Source organism: Micrasema longulum, unplaced genomic scaffold, assembly GCF_059751315.1.
Source record: "Micrasema longulum isolate JH-2025_06_02 unplaced genomic scaffold, ASM5975131v1 h1tg000252l, whole genome shotgun sequence".
Classification (NCBI taxonomy): domain Eukaryota; kingdom Metazoa; phylum Arthropoda; class Insecta; order Trichoptera; family Brachycentridae; genus Micrasema; species Micrasema longulum.
The window spans coordinates 363,838-387,130 of record NW_028277457.1 but is presented as its reverse complement, the minus strand read 5'-3'; the positions used below and the strand labels follow the sequence as shown (position 1 = coordinate 387,130).

Below are 23,293 nucleotides of genomic sequence, written 5' to 3'. Positions count from 1 at the left end.
TTTCACTATTAAATACTCTCATTTTTACCGCGTGTAAGAAACAAATATATATTATTGGTATCAAAAACATTTTTCACTTGATGATGTAGTAACCTCGAAACCGGTCGAAGTGTAATAAAAAAATTAAAGTAGTTTATACAAATTTATAAACAAATAAGTGTAAAACAAATATATATTAAATTTTCCTTAGCACTTAACTTTATCATTGACAAAATTTGTCAATAATAAGACACTAATGTCTGAATAAGTAGACAGGGAAGTGCCTACTTATTCATGTTCCCTTTACAAAAATGTTTTCCATCTTCTTGGTAATATATGTTTATCTGAATAACTCGCTAGTGGGTTACATCCAGTTCTTGTTTACAAAAATAAGCGTGCATCTTTTTGCTCTGTTAATTTAAAATTCCTCGCTGAATATTGCATCTCGCAATGCCGCAAAACATTAAGAGATTTGAATACATGTTACAAAACGTAATATAATATACGTAATTATATAGTGGTATAAGTACGACCATAATAAAGTTTACATACGTAAAATTTCAAACCAGTTTTGTAGCGAAACTAGTGCGGTGACTCTACGTTAAAAGGTTATCCGGTCCAAGAGCGGTTCGATAAACAGGTATTTATATATTGTTTTTCTGTCACTCTCTTGCAGATGCCTCACCGAACACTGAACGGAAAAGACAACTGAACGTAGTTATGCAGAAAGCAGCCAGCCATAGAAAAGTGAAACTAAGATAATAGCACGTTTGTGAAATGAGTGAAGAAACAAATCTACACAACATTTGGAATGTTTTTGACTTTAACAAATGATAAACAATGAATATATTAGTTTTTTTTTATATTACAAACAAGAATCTCATTATGTGTTTGACCAGTTTGATTAATTTTTAAAATTCGTTAAGATTTTTCTAGTGCTGTGGGGTGTTTTCTGCAAATTAATAAATGCCGTTTTTGTGATGGACACCATTTTCAAAAGGGGATATAATCATTTTTTTGTATCAAAGCGGTATTGCTGTTTTTAGCAGGACATAGAATTGACCTTACTGCACTCGATAACATCAATATCTCATTTTCTCCAAATTGTGGACTGGCTGCTTTCTGCATAACTACGTTCAACTGTGAGACTGATTATTTTATTTTTCTCATAAAAACAATTTATTAAAAATAATAAAAGACGAGTGATACTTTAATCCACAAATTTGGAATTAATTGTGGATTTAAGTATCACTTGTCTTTTATTTCAATAATAAATTACAATGAACTTCAATCAAGAATTTTCACTTACAAACTTAAATGTTTCATAAAAAAAAACAAATATCAATTTTTTACAATGGTTTCAATATGTCGGTAGAAATATTCATATTTATGTAAATAATGTATTGTGTTTCAATAACATCAGGATAACTTTTTTTATAGCGCAATAATATTTAATAAGTACTTGTCTTAGTGTATCAGTTTTATTATTGTACATGTTAGAGAGGATTAGTATATATTCCGTGGGTATACAGGCAAAAAACGTTTACCCGAAAATATGCGGATTCGACTCAATAGAGTGCGGTAAATATGCGGATTTGAATTAATGCGCTTAAAGAGTATGAACAAATGCTCGTAGTTTTTCCTCACTGTTGTAAGTTTAGGTCTTAATAACTTTCTTAGATGTAAATCCAACCGCCTACAAACGTTTAAATATAATCAAAACATTTTCGAGTAACATTTTGTTTTTTTTTACTTGAAATTCAAAACATAGGTATTGATACTTTGTTACAGCGACCCAATAACCTTTGACTTATGGTCACCCTAGGGGCTTACGAACGTCCTTCAAGTAACAGCTTACTACCAATACCAATATGACTGACATTTATGTATGCCCACTCACACATACATAGTAATGTACCTGGTTATATTATTTACCAACACAATGACAAGCACCATTGCTTTTGTATGAGTGTTAAATTCTTTCTTCATGAATAAACTCATTCAGCTTATACATAACACAGTATGTGTTACTGACATTTAATATCTAAATCGTTTCCGCAACCAGTGCTACATAGGGCACTGCGCTGGTACGCACAGATTGTTGTCAACTCTCAAAAGACTGTGGAAAATAATTCCTGCGCGCGGTGATGTAACATCCTGTTACCACTAGTAAAAGACGGAATATTCTTAAGTTCAAACATTGAAAAATAATATGGAGACATACGGTTTAATTATTCCTTATCCATAATTTATTTTTTATTTATTATTTTGTAATTTTTTTAAAAATATGTTGTAGAGTAATGCCTAGTAGGAAAAGACCCGTGCTAAGGCAGACTAACAAATATGTTTATTTATATGTCCTCGTATACATACACACACACGTGTGCACTCTTATAAACATTCATACACATACACACACGCACATACACACATATACATGCAAATATACATACACATACGTATACATACACATACACATACCCACATAAATATTCATACATATACACAAACACCCTTACATACACATACATACATACATACATACATACATATATATATTTATATATATTTATACATTTTATCCTTCTTGTCGTTGTATTGTTTAGTGTTTAAATTGTCGTGGATAGTATTAATATGAATATAACTTACGAATAAACATATAATTTAGCCCTGTTATAGCAAAATAAAATTAAAATCATTAAAAAATCTTAGTTTAATAATAATACATGTGCCAGCCAGGATTTGTAGACGGTACCACCTGTTTCATGTACCAATAAGTAAAATATCGTATGTTAAAAATGTTTTTTTTCGTAGGACTTTTTCAGTGTACAATACAACATTTAAAGATAAAGATTACACAAACATCACTGTAAGATTTCAAATTTACACTAAAAATGCATTATGTAACTTAGTAGACATTAAAATAATAAATATGTACAATGTACAATGTACATATCCCTTTCCCTCCTTATCCTCTCTTCAAACATCCTTGTCCTAATCCCGCCCAATTTACAATAACTTACTGTTCTTAAAAAAATATTTATAAAATATTTTATTATCGAAAAATATTTACGAGTACCTACATTTTTATATGTATAAACTTATATGTATTTATTTATTTGATGTGTAATATATTTTCTTTACTAACTTTGAGTACTTTGTGGAAATCTGTTATTAGTTCTGAGTTTATATACTATATATGTTTGTTTACTATAAATGTGTATGTAGAACTGTTGATTTCGAAAATAAAATAAAATAAATACGCCGCTCATATTACACGCGTGCGTCCCCCATCACTGTCATTAACTGATTGAATCTTACTTACACAACACCCGCCACAGAACAGCGTTTCTGTCTTTCTTGCTATAAGTTCTATCTTCGTGCTCTCTCTTATACAGATGTGTTGCTGAATTAGCGAACATCCATTCTCCGCGTAGCAAGGATAAATATTTTTTTGTACTGACATCCAGCATAGTTATACAAATTTTACTTTTCAAATCTGGTGTAAAAATGTCTATTTGAAGATCGCAAAAAAACGAGTTCATAATTTTAAAAAATAAGAGAGATATATCAAGACTTGTATCCTATGACGACTAGTGTGACATCACAGCCACACTAGAGTTTAAAAAAAACATGTAATTTTTTTTTTAATGGTGCAAAAAAATCAGCTTTTGTTAGACAAAAAAAAGGTAATTAGTCCCACGTTTAAGGTGACAGTCTGAGGGCATTTTTTCTTCTTCTTCTTTTCCTCCCCCGGTTGAAAATCATCGTAGCAATTCTCACTTTGTTGGCAGCTGCCCTGAACAAGGACTGAGGCTGCAATGGAACCAGTCACGCAAGATCTTTAGCTAAGATATGCGCCTTCTACCTGCACCGCGTCTTCCTTCAATCCTTCCCTGTAGAATGACTTGTAAAGTATTTAGTTTTTCGCTTCTCATCACATGCCCAAAGTACTCAATTTTTTTTCTTTATTTATTTAACTTTTTGTACATAATGTTATTTGTACATTGGCGGGCTTATTGCCAAATGGCAATTTTTTCCAACCAACCAATAAAATAAAAATTTATTTTTATAATTCAAGTTACAGAACATATTCAATAGAAAAAAAAGATTAAAAAGCTAAAGATACATAAAAATAGAAATAAACGTATTTGTTTATAAATTACCATAAATTAAAACTATTACTCAATGGGAAAAAAAGAGGAAAGAGGAAAAAAGAAAGGAGGAGAGATTAAGGAAGAGAAAGGAGATGTTTCTTCAGACGTGATTTAAACAGAGATAATGTAGGAACATCTTAGGAGATGATTCCACAGCCGAGCCGCATGGACACTATATGAGTTAACGAAGAAAGAGGTATTGTGGATGGGTATTAAGAGAGTGCCTTGAGAATCAGAACGAAGAGGTAAACCATGAACTGATAAGAGTTGAAAATTTTCACGCAGGTATATAGGAGCGTTAGGACTATGAAGTACATTGAACAGAAGTGAGAGGGAGTGATAGTCTCTCCGCTGTCTAATTTTGAGCCATTTCAGTTGCCTACGATAGTCAGAAATGTGGTCTTTATTGTCTTCAGTACCTTTTTGTCTGTTTTCATCCGTCGGAGAACGTCATCGTTTCGGACTCAGTCTTCCCAGGAGATTTTTAATATCCTCCTGTAGTACCACATGCCAAAGGCTTCGATCTTTTTTGAAGTGTTTTGGGTAAGTGCCCACGTTTCGACGCCGCCGCCGTAAAAAAGTACTGAGAAGACGTAACATTAAAGAATGCGCATTCGGAGGTCTAAATTAAAGTCGCTACTGCAAAATAGGTCAAGCATATTGAAAAAGCTGTCACGCGTCATATCTGTAATTTATTTAGGATTCTGATTTTCAAAAACGTATCGAATATCAGTTAATATTATTTTAATATTACCAAAAATCCAGTTATAAAAAACACAATGCGTAGAAATTATAAGGAATTTAATTAAATAATCTGATTGAAATCCATACAAATATAGGCAGAATGGTTAATGTTACACAGTGTGTAAAGTGGCCACTTAAACCAGCCATTGACAGGTCATAAGCCCTGTAGATGCCTAGACTTCCATATTACCTTTTCTTAAATGTTCTTCATCTCTGTTGTAATATGTTCAAACAAATGCAGTTTGATAACATTCAAATACATGCAAAAAAAACATCTTCCCGTTTTTTTAGTATTAATTAATTAATTATGGATAACTTATATAGAGCCATTTTCGTAATAAAATACCTCAAGGGCGCTTTACGTGGTGATTCTTTTGTTAAGTTAATTTAATTGACGCTTTTAAATTAGTAATTTAATTAAAATAATTTATTTTGTTGTCACGTGGTACGGATTTATTCAAATGATTTAGAGAACAAGTGGGTTTTAAGTTTTTTCCGAAACATCACTTCACTTTCACAGCCTCGCACCTCTGCTGGGAGAGCATTCCATGCCATAGGGCCTGCGACCGCAAATGCGCGTTCACCAAATTTAGTGCGCTGTTTGCGTAGAGGTATAATAACTTTTCCTCTCGCCGTAGACGTAGCTGATCTAAGCGTGAGACGCCTGTCAGCTAGTTCATCTGGAATGGATAGTTCCCTTAGATATTCCGGAGCCGAGTTGTGCAGTGACTTATACATAAGCCAACAGAGTTTGTATTCGACCCTCTGTGGAAAACGTAGCCAGAGTAGTTCCCGAAGTAGTGGAGTGATATGACTGAACTTAGAGATTCCGAAAATAAGTCTCGCTGCGGCATTCAATACAGATTGTAGGCGAGGTGCATTCTCGTCGAATGCAACCCTGGTAGGTCGATGAAACATTTATGCTCCTAATTTTTTTTCCATGTTAGATTGAAGATTTTAATATCTGCAAACGTGCGCAGCGCAAAGCTCATGATTACGCAAAAAACCGCACGTAAACCGGTTAATCGGTTTAGGAAGAGTTTAGTGGCATCACGCGTATAGTAAAAATATTGATGTAAAGATCACTGTGGTGCTACTTGTGATAACCTGCAATTGGCTTTCTTGTTATCCGTTTTGTTTGTTATGTGCGATAAATGTAGCTATTGGTTATCCGAATAAAGAATAAAAATAAAATTAAAGTTTTTTTAGCGGTTATTTCGCTGCTCTTTCGCTCTACTTTTTTAAACCAAGGCAGAACTTCATTCTTGACTTTGTCGATATTATTTCTCTCAGGCTTACGTAATGTATGGAACTCGAATCTCGAAAATAAAAAAATAAAATATGGCATCCATAAAGAATCATGTCAAAGGGTATCAATATTTTAAGTACTTGTTGAAAGAGCGTTTAAACTTAATTTGAGCATAAAATGTTTGAGGAAAGCGGTGTTTTGAACTATATTTCATTTCCCTTATATCCCGAGTGACCCTCGAAAGGGAGCAAGTATTAGCTCCTTAATCTTGCACTTGAGTGAGCTCGGCCTAACTAATGTAGTGGAATAGATGATAACTCACTTGACCTGCTCCTTTCTACCAAGTGCTCTCTTCAACAGAACACTTGAGAATTTCTATTCAGGGCCAATAATTTAACGAACTTAACGTGGCTTCATATTTTTAATATACAAATCATTAAATTTATTACTATCGAGTAGAGTTGTGGTCCGAGGTTTGAACCCCGCACTTCCACAACTCGATTTCCATTTTCTATTTGTGAAATATTTACTGTTACTAATATATAAAGCATAAATATTGTGATCAAACGTTTTACTTGATGTAACGAAATATTTGTACATAACCACTTACCGACTTTCCTGTGTCTACCGGTTTCGAGCCGTTCGCGTCTCTTCGTCAGGACACAAATTAAACCAACATGCTAAACCCACTATACAACTTCACCATATTTGTTTCATAAAAACATAAAACCAACATGCCATGCATTTAGTAGGCAACCCTTACATGTACTGATTAGGTTATGAAAACGTTTGATGTGGGAGAAATAGTTGAAAAAAGAGGGAGGGGATGAAGGAAGGGGCGTAAGTTTAATAGATATAGGGTTACCAGTATTTTTTAATTAATTTATTTTTGTACCACAACAGGCCAGGAGGCCCAATTGTAGTAGCGAATTACATCACAGAACACCCAGGTTTGAGAAAAATCTCATTTAAATTTTTGTGTTCTCACCGGGAATCGAACCCGGAATCTTCCGTGCGGAGTCAAGCGTCTTGACCAGTTCGCCATGGAGGCCGCCATAGTAGAACATAGTATAATGGGCTATATTACAAGGTTAGGTCGTTTGTTTTATTTGAAAATAAACATTTATTTTTTACATTTATCACATTGTATGGTCAATAAAGATTTTGTTATTGTTGTTTGATTATTTGTTTGAGATGTAAAAAAATTACTACCCTGGCAACACTGACGAAATGTCCATTTTGATTTCTTCGACAATTTGACAGATGGAAAAATAATTCAATTTTTAAGTTATGTATTTGCTCCTTTAACATTCATTTGCTAATTACACATGAAATGTTATACCACCCCGTTTCTTTAAGATCCATTTATTCCAAGTGGATGGAGAGTTAGATATATTTAACCGGGTTGTGGTTCCGTGGCTAGTATTGCGGACTCACGGATCAGAAGTCCGAGGTTCAAACGCCACTCTACCCCAACTTGATTGCTATTTTCTAATAGTGAGTTATTTACAACTCGTTAAAAATGGTAACCAACATTGAAATATTTGGGAAAATAACAAGAACGCTTATATTTCTTTTTCTTTTTTAAAAAAAAATTGAGGAATCTAGACAGTCATTAAAAAATAAATTGTTAACGGTCATTATGGGTTTATCTTTATGCTTCAATTTTTAATATTATCGGTATGTTTTCCAGTTTATTTTTTTCATAACTAATGCCATATTTTATAATTTGTATTTTTGCTTCAATTTTAATTATTATCGATATGTTTTCTAATTTATAATAATTATGTCTCATTTTTTAACTATTAATCGTATATTTTCTAATTTATATTTATGTTTTAATTTTTTTATTATTCCTTGCATGTTTTCTAATTTTTATTTAAATTGAATTTTTTGATTTTATTATTATTCTTTGAGTTTATTAAGCATAATTCAATGAAATAAAAAAAACACATGTAAAAAGAATGTTTGAAGGTTGTATGTCTGTTTTCCCGATCATCCGTGGAAAAAATTGTTAATCAATCCAACTGTTATAAAAAGAAGTATAGAAATTGAACGAGGGTGTTTTTTGGCACAGTAAAAGAACCTTTAAAGGCTGTAAACCATTTTGGAAAATTATTCTAGTAGTTCCAAGACCAGCAGAAAGTTAGGAAAGTTCCCCGGAAGTACACTAATGTGCAGTGGCTTAATGTGTTTTGCGTAACTTTAATACTACCATTTGACAGTTTACACCGAGACTGTAGGTCTATATTGGCCAGGAGCCAAAGTTGCCTAGTGCTTTTTGTATTATTTATTCAATTACAAGGTTGCTTAAGATAACAAAAAAATCCCTTGGGGTATACAAGTTCTTACGCAGTTTGCCAACCACATACCGCTCATTGCCATTCAGGACTAAAGTCTCCTTGGCGGTGCCCACATACAAGGAAAAATTGCTCGTTGCCGAACAAGATATGCTGCCTAAAGCTAGGGTTTCCTAGGACAGCGGTGCCCGTATCTTAACGGTCGTAGTGAACGGTGATGCGGTAGACAGCCGTCGTAGTGGTGAATAGAGAGTGGTTTTATTTTTTAACGGTGTTATCAACACACATTTTTATAGGAAACCACTTTCTAGTCACCGTTACGACGGCTGTCAACCGCATCACCGTTCACTACGGCCGTTAAAATACGGGCACCGCTGTCCTAGGAAACCCTAGCTTAAGGGAGCTTACTGTAATCTGGCCTTGGCATCTTTGTGTGGAAAGTAGGTAATCTAGAAATACAGTAAAACTCCAACTATCCGAATCAATTGGGAACGGACCCAAATCGGATAATTGGATTTTTCCGAAAAAGGGCTAAATTTTTATTTTTTTTATTCATTCAGATAAAAAATATAATTTTGCAATGTTACTACTAAATACAATATTTATATTAATTAAATACATATCTTTACTACAATATTTGTTAAAATATTGTTTTTTTTTTTCAAATGAACTGAAACTGTAGAAAATTCCGTCCTTTGCTTGTGGTAAAGCGATGTTACATCTCCGCGCGCAAAGTGATTATTTACCATAGCCTTTTAAAAGTTAAATAAATAAGAGAGTTACACCACAGCCACACAAGAGTTAAGAAAACATTTTTTATATCTATTTTTCCGTAGCTCTGAACTTCTTCATGTTTATAAGAATTTATTTTTATAAAATAATACAAATATAACTGCATACGTTAAACCAGCACTCTATTTCTTGCCTAAATTCGCTTCTTAAAAATTATTTAATTTTTATACTTTATGAATAAAGGAAATGCGGCTCTTTTGATAAGCAACGAAATGACGTAATCAGTTTGGTTTCGGTGCAAAAGTTGAGAAATAAGATTTGGAAATGGGTCGGTACGGCACGCCTCTGGTGGTAAATACTTCTAACTGGCTAGCTTCCACAAAACTTTTCTCAGCCAACTGGGGAATTCAGTAGCGAGCGGTGATTTCTTTTATAGGTAATCTACAAAAAAATAGCATTAATTTGTACCTGCATAAGAGTAATATATATCATTTCCGCACCTAATGGTGCATAGGGAACTGCAATTGGTATACCAATTGCAGCGTATCTTGTTATTATTTTGTTCTTGTTAAATGAAGGTAAGATGATCAGTCTTACGCTTTAGGTACCAGTCCAGAGACTTTGAAATATTGTAGTGAAAAACACCGTTTCAAATAAATATTTCATATCAACCATGTCGGGAATCGAACGCGAGACCTTTTACATGGTGGGCAAACACGCTGACCATTACACCACGAGGCTGAATAAATAAGTTATATAATTATAAATGGCTATTTTTTCTGTGGTTTTGTAAAAATCAACTCAAACAACAAGTGTTATTAACTTTTCAATATAAATAGCTTTCTTTTACAATATTTTAATACAACACTTGTACAAAAGTTAATTAAAAATACCACATTAACATTCGGCTGATATTTCTATTATGATCCAAATGTCAACATTAAGCGTTGGCCGATCCCTTTTAAAATTATTTATGCCAAAAACGCCTACTTCCTATGTGACATAATTAATATATCAACGGTATCATATCAAAGAAACATAGCCCTTCGGAAAAAGTGATCGGAATACTAGGTTCCAAATAGAGAATCATCAAATATTTTTTTTTATGTGCAAGCTTGTTTTAGTACTAAACAACGGCGACTTGGTTAAAGATGTAAAATATAGTGTAGTTTTTTTGTATAGCGGAATAAACTGAGGCATGGAGCTAGTTTTATCGTTCATTGAGAACGAGCTGTGTGCAATTTATAGATGTTTTTTTTGTAGGAAGATATAAACAGTTGTGGTGTTTCATAATAAATAACAATTATTAGAATTTTTTGCAACAGAGAAAGAAAACACTTTTAAGAAGGAAATATGGAAGTCTAGGCATTTACAGGGCTTATGATCTGTCATCGGCTGGTTACACACTGCGTAACATTATCATTCTGCCTATATTTAAAAATCCACATTTCCTCAACTCTTCCATCTGTTGACTTTTGTGAAGTAAAAGAGCTGAAACCTTTATCACGCGGGTGAGATTCATCCGGCTGAACCAATTCACCTACTAGGCAACGCCTGAAAACAATTTTTCAATTTGTATACATATTCTTTTACCAGGTAGTTAATTCAACAAGGTCTAAATGTTTGCAGACTGGCTGGATTTCCTCCATGGACATACTTAAATATTATATTATAGTAAAATAAGTAGTATGAAAATTGAAAAATGGTTTTCAGGCGTTGCCTAGTAGGTGATTTGGTTCAGCCGGATGAATCGCACCCACATAATGAAGGTTTCAGCTCCTTTACTTCACAAAAGTCAACAGATGGAAGAGTTGAGTAAATGTGAATGTTTAAACATGGGCAGATTGGTGAATGTTACACAGTGTGTAAAATGGCCACATAAACCAGCCAATGACGGGTCATAAGCCCTGTAAATGCTTAGACTCCCATAATCCTTTCTAAATAATGTTTTCCCTCTTCGTTGCAATAAATTTAAATATGAATAACTCCCTAGAGAGGAAATCCAGCCAGTCTGCAAGCATTTGGACATATTCGAACATTGTTAAAAATTATTCGATTTCCCATAAAGATAGTTACTGTTAAACATTATTATCGAAAGTTAAATATAATTGTAGGCTGTGCATAATACCTTATTTGGACCTTGTTGAATTAACTACCTGGTAAAAGAAGTATGAAAATTGAAAAATTGTTTTCAGGCGTTGCCTAGTAGGTGATTTGGTTAAACCGGATGAATCTCACCCACATAATAAAGGTTTCAGCTCCTTTCCTTCACAAAAGTCAACATATGGAAGAATTGAGGAAATGTGAATGTTTAAACATGGGCAGAATAATGTATGTTACACAGTGTGTAAAGTATGTAAAATGACAGGTCGTAAGCCCTGTAAATGCCTAGACTCCCATAATCCCTTCGCAATAATGTTTTCCATCTCTGTTGCAATAAATTTAAATATGGGAAGAAATCCAGCCAGTCTGCAAGCATTTGGACACACTCAAACATTGTTAAAAATTATTTGATTTATTTTCCCATAAACATGGTTACTGTTAAACATTATTATTTAGAGTTTAATTTAATTTAGGCTGTGTATAATACAAGATGATTTTGGTACGTGTATTTGTAGATACACAAATCTGGATTTCTCCTAAGGGGGAGTAGGTATATATTTTTATTTATATCCCTACAGAGATGAGGTAGAATTTTTTCAAATTCAGGATTATGGATATTCGAGCGTTTACAGGGCTTATGACCTGTCATTGGCTGGGTTAAGTGGCCACTTTAATTTTTTATTTAATTTAATTTAATTTGTGTATAATAGCTTATTTGGACGATACGCCCCTGCTGGGCACGGCCTGGCAGAAGTCTAAAGTTACGCCGGTTCGGATATTACAGTTTTCCTGAATAACTGCTTCCGGTGCACATATGCGCCGTTGTGTTTCTGAATAAACATTCAACTTTGTCCAAACCGATAGCGGGGACAAAGTTGTAGGAAGTTTGGGGTACGTCTTTACGTAACTCAGAAATTGAACGTAGATACGCCCTTAAGGCTGTTGTCTGATAAATAAGGAAATCGTTCGATTGGCCATTTTAAACGCCCTTTTTATCGCGCCACTAAGCAAATAAAATAATTGAAAAATTGCCGAATCGTAAGATTTATTTTTATTTTTAATAAATTTTAGAAACAGAGAAGTGCCATCTATGTCAGTGCCTCTATGCTAGCAAGACGCTTCTTTCAGTGCAGTAATGAAATGAAGAAAATCATTTTTACTTCATATTTGACGTCTATGTATATTTTTTTTATTTAACTTTTTTTACATAATGTTATTTGTACATTGGCGGGCTTATCGCCAAATGGCAATTTCTTCCAACCAACCAATAAAAGAAAAGTTTTATTTTTATAATTAAAGTTATAGAACATTTTCGATATAAAAAAAGATTAAAAAGCTAAAGATATATAAAAATAGAAATAAACGAAATAAATTACCTTAAATCAAAACTATTACTCAATGGGAAACAGGAAATAAGAGGAAAGAGAAAAGAAGGAGAGATTAAGGAAGTGAAAGGAGGTGTTTTTTCAGACGTGATTTAAACAGAGATAATGTTGTAACATCTTTGATGGTGGATGGGAGATGATTCTACAGTTGAGCCGCATGGACACATGAGTTAGAGAAGAAAGAGGAATTGTGGATGGGTATTAAGAGAGTGCCTTGAGAATTAGAACGAAGAGATAAACCATGAACTGATAAGCGTTGATATTTTTCACGCAGGTACATAGGAGCGTTAGGACTATAAAGTACATTGAACAGAAGTGAGAGGGAGTGATAGTCTCTCCGCTGTCTAATTTTATATACAGTGGAACTATGGAACAACTATACACAAGCAGTATGGAATAAATTAAGTGTCACGTATAATAATTCATACAGACAATTATTCGGATTGCCTTGGTACTGCAGTGCCTCTGAAATGTTTACAGCTGGACGAATAAACACCTTCGCTGCCCTACTTCGCCAAAGAGCCTGGAGCCTCTGGGAACGCCTGAAAAGCTCTAATAACGAAATTCTCCAAGCCACTGCAGGGTGGATCCATTCACCGTTGTTCGAGCGATGGCGCAATATGCTAAGACCACCATAAGTGCTGCAAATATAAAATTTTATTTTATGTTTATATTTATGTTTATTGTTATATTTATATTTATTGCTTTATTTTTGTTTATGGTTATGTTTATAATTATGTTCATGTTTATATGGTAGAATTGGCTCTGCACTATATAGCCATTTTACTGGAATAAAATAAAATAAAATAAAAAAGATCAATTATTTATCATATCACAAACTTGTTTTTTCTTAAAAAAATAAATATTTGCGTTGTTTTAATTTACCAGTAAATATCAATTTTGGAGGGCATTTTCAAAGAAATTTAGAAAATGTTTATTAATTTGGGGTCGGATGGGGTTCGAACGTTGAACCCTGTGAGTCCTTGACACTAACCACGAGACCAGAACTCGATTTCATACATTGATATAAAGTTGTTTTTATTGTCTGACTAGGGTAAATAACCACTTCTGTCTTATAGTCAAAATATAAAAACAAAATACAACATTTATTATATTTTATGCTGTGTACGTAATTGGTGCTGTGTTAGGTTAATGTTTTTTGTAATTATATCATTGTATTATACCAACATAGCACCGTGTGCACAATAATAAATATTTTTATTTTTTTAAATAAAGCCGCTTTGTAAGGCGCCCTTGATGTATTATATTACGCAAATGGCGTCATATAAGTTATCCATTATAATAAAACTAAAAATACTTTATTTTTATGTCGTTTCTTTCTATTTTTACATCCGCTCCTAAGAGGAGTATGTGGATATCACTAGACGCCTCCAGGAGACCCGGCCAGCCAGCACTCTCACCTTCTCATACGTTAATCTCGCGTCCCGAAGATGCAGCTTTGGGGCTCTTCTGAAGCATCCGCAGCATCTGTCTAAGCAAAGACCACCACTGCGTCCTTAAAACGATCGTTATGGAAAACTGCTGCGTCCGTTTCGGACTTCATAGCGTTTGCCTACCACCAAATACATTTTTTTAAATAGCTGAGAGTGCGGCAGTATGAAGCCCAAATAAAGAAAACCAAATGCCGCCTGTATAATGCTTGTTCTCTACGGATGTGAATTGTGGCACCTCACTAGGGCCCAAAACGGAAAAATACCAAGTTTTGAAAATAGGTGTCCCAGAAGAATCTTGGGTGTGTGGTGGTCTAACTTTGTAATGAATGCAATAATAGATAACGGACGCAGCAAACTTTGGTGACAACTGTCATCAATCGGAGGCGATACGGTTGGCTGAGCAACAAACTGCGGATCCTATTTACCATGCAATGGGTATCGCAAATCCGTCTAACTTCTTGACTCTAGATTCTACCTGTTTTGGGTTTCCCTGCGATTGCCTTTAGTACTTTCATCTCTGACGTTCTGAGCAGTTATTTGGTTTTTCTATTTAGTTTTCCTATTTAGTTTTACTTGGTTTTTCGTATTTTTTATTTTCTCTCTATCTATCCTCGCCTCTATTGTCTGACACACGTTTTATATATACGAATTATGTTTCCAATAATCATGTGTTCATTGTACTATACGACATTTCTTAGGCATCCAGATGTTTACTAACTGAGATGGATGTGTTTTCATCATCGCTATGGCAGCATCATCTGCATGGCATGTGATGTTAATGACCTTATCTCCCTTAGTATATTCACTACTTTTTTTTATTCTTAAAAGCGTTTTTTTATATATATTTATTCTGCTTGTGTAAGAAAAGGTTTAAGGCGTACATATTATTGTTGTATATTTAGTTATTAATGTACTAAACTTGCTTTGTTTCTTTGTAGTTTTTAATATGTGTTATTATGTAAATGATAATATTATTTATGTCACGAATTGAGTTGTTGTAACTCCTAGGAATATAATTCAACGTATTATACTTATAAAATACTTTGTGTTATATGATTTATAAATAAAATTAATAAATAAATAAAATAAAAATTCTGAGAGCCTTAACCGCGCTTGCCTACTTTACGAAGCATCGGGTTCTCGACGTCCTGGACGTCCGCTGCTGACTGTTCCTCGGCAGTTTATGCCAGAACTACGGGACGACTTGTACGGACGCATAGCAGCTGACAGACAAAACAGATGTATCGAGGCTGTTTTTGGACACCATTTGCTACAATTAGGGAGTGGACATGGAAAGATAATGAGAGTAAAAAAACAAATCCATCTTAAGTAATTTTATTGCGTCCCGTGCATTGGTATGATTGGTCTAAAATGGCCCATAAATTCTTAAGCGAACCAGGGTTAATTCTGACTATTCCGAATAAACCAATCAAATCGCCAAATGATAATCTTCAGTTAAAAATGCTTACAGGATCTTCAATTACTTAAGGAGTACTTGTTACTTATTTCCTTTTGTCGCACTATCTTTCAGGAGGCACTTACCGCCGCGAGCGGGAGCGGACTGGGGTGCCGTACGCGGGAGGGATGTAATCCTACGTATTACAACATTGGCGAGGAATTTCCTCATTTCATATCTGGTGCTAGTAAATCCTGCCGAACATCGCAGGTCGCCCGGGGCCATAACCTCTTGAGGCAAGCATGCGCAAAAAATATCCTTCAAATATTAACGATTCTTCGCACCGCACTTATGAGCAAATAAACCGGAGTATAGTAGACATGAGACAGGGACATGAAATTGGGTGCAAAAAATGTTTTCTTGCGCGCGGTAAAAGTTAGAGCATTAAATAGAACGGCAAGTTTCGTGAAAATGTACCAAGAAAATAAACCGAAATATTTTCATAAAATCGAACAACTTTAAACGAGGTAACTAGTTCATATGAATTGACCAACGATGAGAGAGCTGTGAAAGATATCCGGTTTACTTATCGTCAACGGACCAATCGGCAAAACTGACAGCGGAAGAGAACCCTTGACATCACATGCGGAGTAATTTCAGAAATACAATACTTCAAAACATCATAGCGCTGTTCAGCTGTGTTGTTTAATATATTTTTTCAAAACCACTCAATTTCCTCATTCCCTACGCGTTACTCGTTCGCGATGTCGTAATATAAAATTATTACGAATTAAATGCATAAAATTACTTTTGAGTTTAATATTCAAAACGATTTTATATCACTAAATGTTATTAAATATTTGTATATAACCACTTACGGACTTTTTTATGTCAACCGGTTTCGAGACGTACCCGTCTTTTCGTCAGGACACCAATTAAACCAACATGAAATTGTGATATTCGTGTTAAAGACCATATGAGGTGTCTTTACAATAATAGTTTCTCTGAATTCGCAAATCACCTAATCAATTTAAATCATGACTTTAATAAAAATACTGGAGTTAAAATCTTACACACAAATAATAAAGGGTTAAAAGTAAATAATATGGAAATATTTCACATCAGGAAAGCTTTAAAAAATAATGTTCTTTTGATCAATAATCAAACAAACTTTCAATATAGTCCTTTATACGATCATAAATATATAACATCCCCTCTACTTTTTTCATTAGGTATTTCTCAAACAAGAGAATTTTTTCATAATTTAATCAGTGCATGTTTATCTTAATCAGTGCATGTGCTTATTAAAATGCATGTCTTGTTGGATTTATAGTTTTGTGCAACAACTATGGTGAAGGTGTATAGTGGGTTTTTCATGTTAGTTTATTTATTTATTTATTTACGGACAAAGTCCATTATAAACATTACAATTAAAAGAAATTTTTACAAAGGAATAAAAAAATATAAGGAACAGAAATAAGCAGCAAAGACAGATGATAGATTTTTTAGATTAAGTAAAAAGCATAGGCTAACTATACAGATTCTTTAGCTGATTTGTAAAGAAAGACATCCTTACACCATAATAATCAAGATCTTGATGATCGTTCACCCGCCTGATCATTCTGGGCAAAGGCGACTGTGCACCATAATTGGTCCTGTAGTGACCGAGGAAAAGCATTTCATTATTTCTTAGTCTACGGGTGGGAACGTTAAAAAGAATCTTTTGCAAAATTTCAGGGGCATCAATGAGACAGTTCATAATTTTATACATGCAGATTATATCTGCAATGCATCTGCGTTTTTCAAGACTTGATATGCTTAAAAACCTCTCCATATCAGAATATGAATAGTCTCCTCTTTCCAATCCCATCTTCCATGCAATTTTTCTTATAAAACGATGTTGAACTGATTCAAGGCGCTTGATATGAACAGCATAATGAGGGGACCAGATTACAGATGCATATTCAAGAATAGGGCGAACTAAAGAGCAATAAAGTGTTTTAAGTGTAAGCATACTTTGGAAATCAGACGTAGTTCTATTAATAAAGCCTAAAATTTTTAAGGATCTGTTTACTATATTATCAAAGTGTTCCAGAAAAGTTAGTTTATTATCTAGGATCACTCCAAGATCTCTTATAGAGGTGACAATCGAAAGAACTTGGCCATTAAGTTTATAATCAAAAATAAAAGGATGTTTACATTTATGGTATGAAATAATTTTGAATTTATCGATGTTAAGTACCATGTTATTAGTTTTGCACCAAGTATGAAATGCATTTATGTCTTCTTGGAGTCTGACACAGTCATCAATATTTTTAATTAGCTTAAATATCTTGTTATCGTCAGCAAAAAGCCAGAATTTTGTAAAAGAAAAAACATTAGCAGCATCATTAACAAACAGATTAAATAGAAGAGGGGCCAAGTGGGCACCCTGTGGTACACCAGAAGTTACTAGGAAGCTATTTGATATGAAGTTATTGATTTTTACACTTTGTTTTCTATGTGAGAGGTAGGATTTTAAAAACGATAAAAAGGGATCTCTTATGCCTACAGCACGAAGTTTAGCACATAAAATGTTGTGATCAACTTTGTCAAAGGCCTTGGAGAAGTCTGTATACAGTACATCAGCTTGAAGATTATTCTCGAACGCTGTAAAAATAGTATCAGTAAAAGAAAGCAAATTGGTCGTCGTTGATTTGGCTGTCCTAAATCCATGCTGCTCCTCAATCAGCACATTTTTAAATATAGGTGTTATTTTTTTTGTAATAATTGATTCGAATAGTTTAGGTACAGGAGATATCATTGAAATGGGTCTATAGTTAGTTACGTTAGATTTATCACCAGATTTGAATATCGGTCTTATTATAGAAATTTTCCAAATATCAGGAAATACACTCGTTGTTAAAGACATATTAAACAGTAAAGACAGAGGCTTGGCAAGACTAGATTTACAATTTGATAGTAGTATTTCAGGAATACCATCTGGACCAATACATTTACCATTACCAAGTTTACTTAGAGCGATTCTGACATCCTCAGCTGACACTTCACAATTATTCAGGTCTACAGTATTAGTATAGCTAAATAAGGAATTAACATTGGAAGAATTATTAACATATACTGAAGAAAAATGCGTTGCAAAAAGATTAGCTATGTCGGTACCATTAGATGCGTGTTTATCTTTAAGAAACATACTTATTGGCAGATCGTTATTGAAACGCTTATTAGAAACAAAACTCCAAAACTTTTTGGGATTTATGGACAACATTGTTTCAGTTTCATTGATGTATGATCTATAACAATTGGATGATTCAGACTTCGCAAGTTCTCTTAGTTGAGAAAATTGTTGATAAAATTTGAGATTCCCAGTTTGTTTATAAAGTTTGTGGATCCTTTTCTTTTTCAAAATCAGAGTCTTTAAATCAGAGCTAAACCATTTTGGAAACTTAGGTTGAATAAAATTTCCTTTTGGGATAAATTGTTCCATCCCAATTGCGACTTTATCATTAAATAAGATGACTGCATCATTTATATGAGAATTGCTTAGAATACTGTTCCAATCAATTTCTGAAAGATATTGACTGAGGCCAGCATAATCACCATCTTTAAATTTAAGATATAATGAGTCATTAGGTTTGAGTAAGTTATTAGAAAATGAATGGCAAATATCTCCAGAAAGTGGAGGGTGATGTTTATCGACTGGTAATAATGGATCAATGGATTCAATGACAGTAGAATTAGAATTATTGCTAAAGATTAGATCAAGGCAATAGTTTGAGCAGTTAAGTATAGAATTCAATTGGAACATGTTTAAATATGAGAAAATGTTAACAATTAGAGAAGCATTTACAGATATGGGGTTTGCCACATTAACGCCTTCATTGTCGTTGATTCAAGTTACTTTAGGCAAGTTATAGTCTCCGCAGATGAAAATAGAGTTAGAAACTACCGATACTTTTTCCACCATGTCAGAATGGGATTTGTAAATATCAATTGACGATGTCGGAGGAATGTAGACACACCCAATTACAAGTTTTTTGTGACCAATTCTAACACACAAATATATTTGATCAGCTACACAGTTTGATGAATCAATTACATTACAAGATATTCTTTTGCTGACACAAATCATAACACCTCCTCCTCTCGTCTTGCCATAAGTTGTAGAACGATCGCATCTAAAAATATTGTAGTCAGTCAGCCCAAGTTCAGAAGATTCGATACTATCATTTAGCCATGTTTCGGTGAGAAAAATGATGTCATAGTGGCAGATAGCAATATTGCACATGAGAGAATTTAATTTAGTATTTACACCTCGTACATTTTGGTAGTAGTATGAAAATGAGTTAGAGGTTGCAACTGGACGATTTAGTTTTTGGCTAAAAAATCGATCTTTGATAATTCCTTGGCTTCGGAAGCTTTTCTCGCTGGACAATCAGAAGACCCTGTTGGATGTGTGGCAGGTTTTCGGAAGAATGTACAAGTGGCGCACACTGGAGGCTTGTCTAGCTTCGAGCACGAATTTTTATTGTGTCCGGTTTTAGCACAATGGGAGCAAGTAGGAGCATCTGATGGGCATTTAGTGGCTATATGGCCATAAAGTTGGCAGTGGGCACATTTAAGATTGTCGATCCAGTCGCGCACCTTGTGGATGTCCCAGTTATAAGCTAGTCTCGCCGAGGTTATTAGTGAGTGTCGGACTGCAGAGGGCACTCTGACAACATGTATGCAGTTACCAGAACGTGGACCAGATTTGTGTGAAAATTTAATTTGGTCCATAAGCGAATCAAGCGGTAAGCCTGTGTCATCTTTAGTTTGGTTATGTATTGCAGTGACGATTTCTTCAAGGGGAAAATCTTGCGGCAGGTCATAAATTGCGACACGAGGAAGTTTGTGCAGCGCGATTTTGGCAACGAGACCAGAATTGGTGAGTTCAGGCGCATTAGTAAGTTTTATTGCCTCATCCTTGGTACTCGGGTGGACTAGTACTCCACCATTCTTCATCTCACGTATACCAGTCACCGTGATCCCCAGTGAAGCTGGAGTAGCAGATTTTTTCAGCAAGTCAAGTGTAGACTTGGACGACATTTGGGAATCTTTGGGGTGCACTAGTACAGTAGGTCTGGCCGGAAGAGCAGGAGCATTATTTCTTGTGATTGGAGGATATTTATTTTGACTTTTCTTGGCGACAATAGAGCTCCACGTAATTTCATTTTCTAACGCTTTGGGAATATTATCACTTTTCTCATTTTTCGATGTCGATAATAATGCATTGTCGATTTTTTCCAAGAGGCATTTATTTTCTAATAATAGGGCTTCCAAAGTTTTTTCGAATACAGAAAATTTATTATTGATTGATTGTAGAATATCAGATTTCATTTCAGATATTTTAATGTCAATTATAGACACAAATGTTTCTAATTTAGAGTCCATGATATTGAAGTTATTATTGTCTGTGATAGGAACGTTGGTATCAATAGAATCTATGGTAGACTTTGAAGTGACAGCTGTCAGTTTCGCGGTTTTTACATTTCTTGTGTTCTTCAGTGCCGAACATGCTGAATCAGCTTTACAAGTTATGCAGCACCAGGTTTCAAGTTGTATGGGCGTCATTCTTTTAAATTTTTGTAGATTAACACCTCCACAATTATAATGAAAAGTGTTCAAGCACTTCAAACATTTTATAAGATCAACCTTGGGTACTACGTCAGTGCATTCTTTACATTTATCTGCCATAATGTGTGTTGATTTAGACAAAAGTGAGACAATGGATAGTGATTATGGTATTAAGGATCACTTTATATGATGAGATATTTAAATAATAGTGTTTATTTACCTTCCTGTAGGTAGGTTGATTACAGGTTAGATTTTCGATATAAATATGCCGATGTCACTGTGATTTTTATATTTCACTTGTAACTTGAAGTGAATCCACTGTAAATAATATGTGAATCAGGTTATAATCAGCTATACTTAAAATTAAAATGATATTTTTATAGAGAGCGAGTAAGAGGTAGAAGTTGTCAGAAAACGGAAACGGAAACCCAGTTTATTTGGTATCCTGACGAAGAGACGGGCACGTTTCGAAACCGGTAGACATAGAAAAGTCGGTAAGTGGTTATATACAAATATTTAGTAAAATGTTGGACCACAAAGCTAATGCTTTAAATATTAAAAAGATTTTATATCATTTTGAAGATTCGATTCAATTCTTTTATTCCATTAAATACAGAGAGTATTCTTGATACTCCAGTCGGATCTTTTATCGTATATAATTTCGAATTTCGTGAATGCGAAATTATATGCGTCACGTTATTGGGAGATTCTTTTGTTTTATTTGTCAGAAAGTTGAAATAAAAAATACGCCTTACTCGTACATAACATTTATTCATCAAAATTATTCGTGCAAATGACTAACTAAGACGTCATTTAGACCCCAACGCGCAGCGCCGTGACGTCACCTCGGAACACCCCCTCCGCTCGCAACGTAACAACGCAAAGACAAGATCTGGTCTATTCTTGTGATTGTTTAAATCTAGAAAGACCTACACCAAAAAGCTCAGATCTTCTCTCGAGTTTACAATGCGACCCAATCGGGACATTGGCGCACGCAAGCCATAGTTTGCGCTGTGCTGATCAAGGAACAGCACATAATTATTCGCAACCGGCGGATCGGAATATTGACCAGTAACGATGGTGCACCAATTAATTTCAATTTCAATTTTATTTATTCATATCTATGTACATTACAAAATGGATTATCTTAATTCATACATATAAAAAATAAAAATGTAAAATTAGGTATATTTAAAAATAACATATAGGTATACATAATATCCAGAGAACAATATGTTAAAAAAACAAGAGAATCTTGGCACGAAAAACTCCCTCGAGACGTGAAAAATGTCAATGTCCAAAGTAATATTGTACAACATGGAGATAGCTCTTCCAACAGGCATACCCATTGGCCGATTGGTCCTGTTTATTGTAATTTGAAACAGTCTATGCTGACGCTGTCTTAGGTAATTATCTGGAAGGTAAAAGCTAATGTAATTTTAGGGTTGTCAATAATACCGCGCAACAATCGAATGAAGTGCGTAGTTAAATACACATTCCTTCTGGTCTTCAAACTGCTGTAACCAAACATACCCTGGAGGAACTCAGTGGGATAAAGCCATGTATAATATCCTCACCCCCTCGTGTAGAGAACCCGAAGAAATTTCTTCTGAACCCTCTCCACCATCGGAGATGCACATACTTCAACTCACACGGTCCCCAAATCATCGAGCCACTCTCAAGTCTACTTCGCACCAAAAATAATTCTCAGTACTCGTGTATTCCCAAAAACCCTGGCAGTACGCAAGACGAATCCTAACGTCTTCAACGAACTACTACAAAGTGTTTCGAGCCATTTAGTAAATTAAACATGAATTTGGAGTTTATGTTGTTTCTACGTTTTTATCGACTTGAGATTTTAAACATCGACTTCATTTCTCTGTAAATGTAGTCTCCACTCTAGAGGCCAATCATCCATCCACTTTTCTTACCAGACGATGTTACACCAATTCAATATGATTTATTATTATAAATCTAAATGTTTTGATTTAATTGTTTTATTTTTTTTGTTACAGATTGACACTACTGATGAATATAATTAGGAGGGTTGGACGCTGAGCAATATTTGAAAATCGTAAGTTTTAATTTGTGTAAAGTTTTATTTTTCCTGGCACTGAACAATGAGATTGCCTAGATAAGCTGTTGGGGCCGGTTATTTTCGTTCACAGGCTGTATATT

At 34.3% G+C, this 23,293-nt stretch overlaps 1 protein-coding gene across 2 annotated transcripts in view; it reads left to right on the top strand.

Moving 5' to 3' along the window:
- LOC148283212 (uncharacterized) overlaps positions 1-23,293 on the top strand; it is a 429,005-nt gene that overhangs the window by 42,090 nt on the left and 363,622 nt on the right. For both annotated transcript variants that reach the window (XM_088223836.1, XM_088223837.1), the window contains one exon: positions 23,131-23,189. The gene's annotated coding sequence lies outside the window, so the exon portion shown is untranslated. The remainder of the gene's footprint in view (positions 1-23,130; positions 23,190-23,293) is intronic.